A 7,187-nucleotide genomic window follows, 5' to 3' on the forward strand; every position below is an offset into this window, starting at 1 on the left:
TACCATATTGTAAATGCATGGAACAAATACCCAACTGCCAGAAAAAGACACTACGTGTTTGGTTTTATTTGTATTGTTACGGTTTATAATAAACTACAACAATAAAGAAAAAGCTATTGCATCGGTTTAACTACCTATTGGAACGGTTTATAGGACATTTTGGAACGATTTACCGAACCCATTGCAACGGTTTACATTCTCTAATGAAACACCATTTGTGTCCCTTTGCAACGGTTCTGGTAGGCTATTGCAACAGTTCAGTTAAAACAAAAATATAACCCCTGTTGTAAATAAATTTTTATATATATAATAAATTATATTAACCCTAAAATTTAAATAAATCAAAAAATGAAACTATTAATAATATAAATTGTCCAACAAGCTAATAATATCCATAAAGCAAATGTTCTACCCCAAGTGCATAAGTTTAATACAATTCAAGAGAGTAAGTTTCGAAATGTTGATAACAAAAGATTCCTAGAACAGTCATCTATAGCAATTCAAAATTCATCTTAAGTAAGGTCTAGATCTTCACTGCCTTCATCTTGCATTTCTTGATCGACTCCACCTACAAAAGAGGATAAATAAAGTCATTACCCTTCAAGAGAATCCGGTCTAAGAATGCTCATAGCACCCAAAGATATTGAATATCTGGACTAAATATATGGAACAAAAAAGAAAAAGAAATGATTGGACATACAAGATGTTAGTCATGAGCCTAGCTCTTCCACAGATAAACAAATTATGTAGACCCAAATTTGGACATCAAATGTGTATGCAAGCTTCTAAAAAATAACAATATATCGAATCTTAATCCCATTATAGGATTTAAAAGGAAAATAAGACAGTTTGCACAGATTTGGTTTTGTGACCACTAGCTAATTCCTGATACTAACTTGCATACACGTATGGTTATCAGCAATCTTTATACTAGATATAGAATTCCACGTACTCAACAAATTCTACAAAGTAATGCCCTTCAGATGTTTCTCTCTTCTCATAATTAGGTTTTAGTGTTTCAGTTATTATGCTTGCAAAACACCTCAAAATTGCATGCAGCCAAATGTTGTTTGTGTTTGGTCTATTAAAGCTTCAACTTGGTAGAACAAAATACTAAAATGAGTGTAGGTATTACTTATTAGTGCATTTCATTTAGTTTTTGTCCCAAGGTACCAAGCATACATATTCTGTACATGGAAATTTTCTTTCCATGAATGTTTAGGTGAAAATAGGTTATTGGGATCTCAGAAAAGCTGAATGTCAAGGAAGTGTTTGAAATTCAGATAATTCTAAATTAGTCCTCTATCCTACTACATAATTAGAGAGGGATTCTGATAACTGTCTCAATGAAAATTATGTGAAAGAAGTTACTGACCCTTCCCAGCAGTAGTTTAGAGATGAATAAGCAAAATCCAAACTTACATTGTCAATTAAACCCAATTCATTTGCTAAACATTTTCTCAAATAGTCCAAACTTTAAAGAAAATACATTCACATAAAGTATAAGTAACGTCTCATTCGTATGGTGACTGTGATGTTTAAAAAGTACAACTTTGCCAACATAATGGCCTGATATCTGCAAACTTAGTAGTCTTGGGAGTAAAGGTTGCCAACCAAGACATCATCTCCACTTAATGGTCTTGGGAATAAAAGTTGCAAACCAGTGAAGGGAAGCAGTAGTAGTTGCACTTATAAATATAACAGAAGATGCGCAAGTACAGTCTGAGCAAAACGTACATACAAAATTCCATAAGGCATAGAAAAAAAGGCCCAACTTTTCATTTGTTCAGTATGTAAGCTAAGATGATCTTCTCCCTCATGCAACAACTTTACCAATTAGCATAGAATTACGCAACGACTATACAACAACAAAGATCCGGCAAGGCAACATAAAAGAATATGCATCATAGTAATGACACTAGCAAGGCAACCACTGAATTACGCAGCGACTAAGTACCATAGGCAAAGTAAAAAAATTACTAGACTAATCTGACTTTGCGAGAGAGAAAGAGAGCAGTGGTAGAAGAAGCAGCACAAGGATATAATATTTCATTTCCTTGGGCGGCTCGTTCAAATTCCTTATCAAGAAAATTATTCTCTCCACAGATATACTCATTCGTCCATCGTAGGAGATTCATTCAACTTTTATTACCATTATCCATGAATATCCTATATAACATATTCAAATCACAAAATTAATATTCAAGCTAAGCAAAATGACACCTCAACAAACCCAAATAAACAAACATTCGTCAACTTTCATTTGCTACTTTCAACTAGAATAGAACATCAGTTAAAGAATAAGAAAATAAAGAAATTCGTCATCTTTCAATTTGTGACTTTCAACTGGCACATTATACTTTTGAGAAGAACAGGCGTTGTTCCTAAACGATAATCTAAATTGGCAGCTCTTTTGATTCAATTTTCCATCTCACATTAGACGTCTGTGTCTACTTACTCCAATTTTCTAGTTATCCCTAAAAGGTATAATCATAAGCACATACTAACAACTTCTCAAAGCAATAACAGCAAGATAACAAAGATAAGGTGTTGTTTTGAGCCTTTGACTCCCTCGATATGGTTGTTAGGACTAAACTAAAACAAATCATAAACCCATCAACCTCTATCCCTTCCACTGTCTAGTGGCAACAGTAACTCAATGGTTAGGAAAAATCATGAAATGCTTAACTAACTCAAGTGATCCATGACTTTAGCATGATTCCTCAGAGAATGTGGTGTTATAATTATAACTTCTTTGGTCCACATTAAATTCTTCTCTTTGAAACTGTCATACAATTTCGAATCAAACTTAAGAGGCTCCAGACATAACTACTTACTATTGTGGACCACAAAAAGAAAAAGAAACTGATCACAAACATATAAAAAGAAAATCAAGGCAAGCCTTCTGCCACCAACACCTTTACTAAATGGAACCAGCTTCAACTCTAAGAAGCCTAAACCCAATTCAATCTAACAACTTTACCTTTACCAAATAGAATTTTCAACTCAAAGAAGCTTGATCCTCATTCAGTCTAAAATTTGACTCCATGATCCTACATAAAATTTTACTGCTGCATTGTACAAAATGATAATGCTGCCACGACCCTTCAAGCAGGAGGTTAAGGAAGGACAAGAGAAGTCGTTCTTAGAAAGCTTAAGTATGACTCAGTGCTGCTACACTAACCCAATTTTAATTAGAACACTATCGTGAGTTAAAATTTTAACATGTTCAGAGAGTTGTCATCTTATAATCAAAACGACATCGGATAAATTACACCAAACAAAAATAGCGCATCTTTTAAAAGCAAGTCAAAATCGCAATGTATCCTTCCCCTAAATTCTTTGACCATTTAAATTAGCCGTAAGTTTGACTTGGCACAAAGTTTAGGCATAGAGTTTATATGACATAGTACTTTAACCTGATGTCAGACCACAACTAGAGAAAAATATTACCTTTTGAGATTACAAACTTCCTCTTATGGAAATAGCTCATCAGTGCTTCTGATTATACCTCTCAAGTTTGATTAGAAAATGTCGATCAGTCACATGCTAGTAATTAACCAAAAAATACTTTCCTGAAAATTATTATTACTAATAAAAGAAAAACTACATCTCACTCTAAATTAAGTTCTTTATGGTTGATATTATAAATCTGAAGTTTCGCACAATGTTGAAAAGCAGATGACTGATAGTATTTTTTCCTTTCTGCTGGACAGGATCAGATTCCTACTCACATTACACAGTTTATGCGAAAAAATATTTAACTCTCTCGGTTATCTTACAAGTGGTTACCCTCTCCTTTCTGAAGAAGTCAGAACTCAGAACTCAGAAGGCAAAGGGTTATAATAATGAGAACTTAGTTTTATAGATAGAACTAAACTACACTAGCTAATCTATAATAATGAGAACTTAGTTTTATAGATAGAACTAAACGACACTAGCTAATCTACTGAGACCATATCTAACATTTGTATATTACGTAATCCTTATCTCATTCTCAAAAGCCTAAGCTACTAAAAGAATCTGACAAACTTATGAAAAAATAGAACAAGAGCAAAAGGGCCTATTTCAGATTCAATAAAATGGTATATTTTGGCCCTCTACAAATTCTGATTTAATAATTTGCTCTATGCGCATGGCGAATGATAAATACAGACTCAAGATCTAGTGGATTAAAATACTCCGCCAGATTAGTTGAATTCTATATTGGTTTCAAACACAAGCATCAAACTATTAGAAAGACAAGATTATTCTTAAGTCATAGCCATAGACACAAATATGCAACAAAAAAAGCCTCATAAAACAGAAATTTTACATGAAGAACGATAACTAAGAAAATCAATAAAAACCAAAAACCCCAAGTTTCAGTAATTTTAAAGTCCGAATAAATACGTTTTCATGCTTGTGTCATATGGATTTGAATCCCATTCAATCAGTGAATCGAGTAAAAAGGAACATTAAAACTGAAATTTTCATCCAAAACCACAACTAGCGAATGTGGTTATCCAAAATTTATATTAAAAAGAGTTTAAGAAAACTTACAATATTTATCCCACAGCTATCAGTTGCAATTTCTTCCTCGCTAATGGAATCTGCAAGTTATGGCTCAACTATTGAGAAATTACAAAAGGAATAAAAGAAGAGCATGCAAAGTAAATCAGAAAATTTGCGAGAGTCGAGCGAAAACCTAGAATTAGGGCTCAGAGAGAACAAGAAGTGGTAGTCGAGCTTAATCGAGAAAAAAACCCTAGAATTTTGGGACTATTTGAAAACATGGAGCTTGGATTAATCGAATTGTTGTTGTTTGTGGTGGAGGAGATAAAAGTTTATAGGTGAACGAAAAAGAAAATTGAGGTTCTGCTGGTGTTGACAGAGGTTGACGGCGAGATAGTGGCAGATGCGACGGAGGTTGACGGCAGGATAGTGGCAGAGACGATGGAGGTTATACGGGGGTATGGTTTTGGCCTTCTGATGGGTACGTTCAAAGGGGAAAGAGGGTAGGGAATTAGGAGAACCAATGGGTTATTTCATGAAATAATATTAATTAATAAAAAATAATGTAAATAATTAGGGGTTCTAGAGTGGGTTTATGAATATTGAGGGGGAAAAATTTTAGGAGGGAAATGACAACCGTTCCCATTGAATTTTTTTCAAGATCCGTTCCAATAGATATATTTATTGGAACGGTTAAAACAAACATTGCAAAAAATAAAACACTATGGGAACGATTTTTACCTAATTACAACAGTTTTATAGCCAAAGTGTGCTGGTATCACCCATGTCATATTGAAACGGTTAAAATCGTTCCAATAACCAATCTATAGTAATGGTTTTTGAACCGTTGCAAAAATATTTGTTGCCATAGAACCATTTTCTACTAGTGATACCTGAAGTCTCAAATAGGCGTGGATAGCTGCTCTGCATCTCCCACTCGGTCTTCCAAGTAGCCTCTTCGATTGGCTGACCTCTCCACTGAACTTTCACTAAAGTTATATTCTTTGACGTCTATTTTCGAACCTCCTAATCTAAAATAGCCACCGGCTCCAAATATTCAATGCATGAATTATGGCTGCCAACACATAAATCATGAATCGGGTAGTTCTTCTCATGGGACTTCAACTAGCGTGAAGCATAAGCAATCACCCTACCCTCCTGCATCAAGACACACCCAATACTAATCCGACAAGCATCACAATACACTGAATATGAACTCAATGTTGAAGGCAAAACTAGAACCTGAGCTATGGTCAAGTCAGTCTTGAGCTTCTGAAATCTCTCATCACACTCATCAGACCACCTGAATGGGGCACCCTTCTGGGTCAATTTAGTCAAAGGTGAAGGAATGGACGAGAAACCCACCACGAAGCGGTGAAAATATCCGACCAAGCCAAGAAAACTCCGAATCTCAGTAGTTGAAGACGATCTGGGCCAACTTTAAACTGCCTCAATCTTCTTCGGATCTACCTTGATCCTCTCACTGGACACCACGTGCCCCAAGAACGCCATAGACTCAAGCCAAAACTCACACTTGGAAAATTTGAAACAAAGCTTCTTCTCCCTCAATGCATGTAGTACAATCCTCAAATGATGTGAATGCTCCTCATGGCTACGTGAGTACACCAGTATATCATCAATGAATACTATAATAAAAAAATCAAGATATGGCTGAATACATTGTTTATCAGTTGCATAAATGTTGTTGGGGCAATAGTCAGCCCAAAAGGAATCACAAGGAACTCATAGTGACCGTAGCGGGTCCTGAATGTTGTCTTCAGGATATCAGAATCTCGAATCTTCAACTGGTGATACCCATACCTCAAATCAATCTTAGAGAACACTCTAACTCCCTGAAGTTGGTCAAATTAGTCATCAATGGGCGGCAGTGGGTACTTGTTCTTAATTGTAACTTAATAATATTAAATAATGGAAGAGAAATCAATTCCAATAATTAAAGCTATGATCTTTACACAATTTCTCACAAGTCAACCCCGGGCTTGCCCGATCAAAATCCGGGTTCAAGGGTAGATTCCGACTACCTAGAACCCCACGAGTCTATATATGTGTTTTGTTTCAAAATCCGAGTCCAAATCGACTCTCAAAACTCAAAACTCAAATTCTCATTTTTCAAAATATAGACAAAGTTTCTCAAAATTTCAATTTGATTCTCATAATTTTGATGTTAAAACTCACATATAATCATTTAAAATAGTTGAAAATTGATCAAAATCACTTACCCAATATTTGTAGATGAAAATCCCTCTTCAAAATTGCCTCCTACCGAGTCTAGTGTTCCAAAATATGAAAATGAGATCAAATTCTTGTCCCTCAGCTTTTATGTCCAGTCGCAAATGCGAATTTGTGAACCCCGCAAATACGTGGAAGTTATTGCAAAAGAGAAACCCCTCACATCACGAAAGGGATCAAGATGATCGCAAATGCGACCACTGCCCAACCCAGGTCAGTATCGCAAATGTGAGATTAGAGCACCAGCAAAATCTAAACCTTCTATGAACTCTCCAAAATGCAACCGAAACTCACCCGAGCCCTCGGAGCTCCAAACTAACCATCAACACAAGTCTAAAAATATAACACGAACTCGCTCGTGTGATCAAATCATCAAAATAACATCTGAAACCATGAATCGGACCTCCAAAACACATGAAATCAACATGAAACTCAAATACTTC

At 35.3% G+C, this 7,187-nt stretch overlaps 1 long non-coding RNA gene across 1 annotated transcript; it reads right to left on the reverse strand.

The window, feature by feature from the left end:
• Positions 1–331: 331 nt before the first annotated feature.
• Positions 332–5,042, reverse strand: LOC104095371 (uncharacterized). The gene is made up of 3 exons (XR_686111.4): positions 4,688–5,042; positions 4,543–4,592; positions 332–568 (listed from the first exon to the last, which is right to left on the reverse strand). It is a non-coding gene; the product is annotated as an uncharacterized lncRNA (long non-coding RNA).
• Positions 5,043–7,187: the final 2,145 nt, after the last annotated feature.

This window comes from Nicotiana tomentosiformis, chromosome 7 (genome assembly GCF_000390325.3).
Source record: "Nicotiana tomentosiformis chromosome 7, ASM39032v3, whole genome shotgun sequence".
Taxonomy (NCBI): Eukaryota; Viridiplantae; Streptophyta; class Magnoliopsida; order Solanales; family Solanaceae; genus Nicotiana; species Nicotiana tomentosiformis.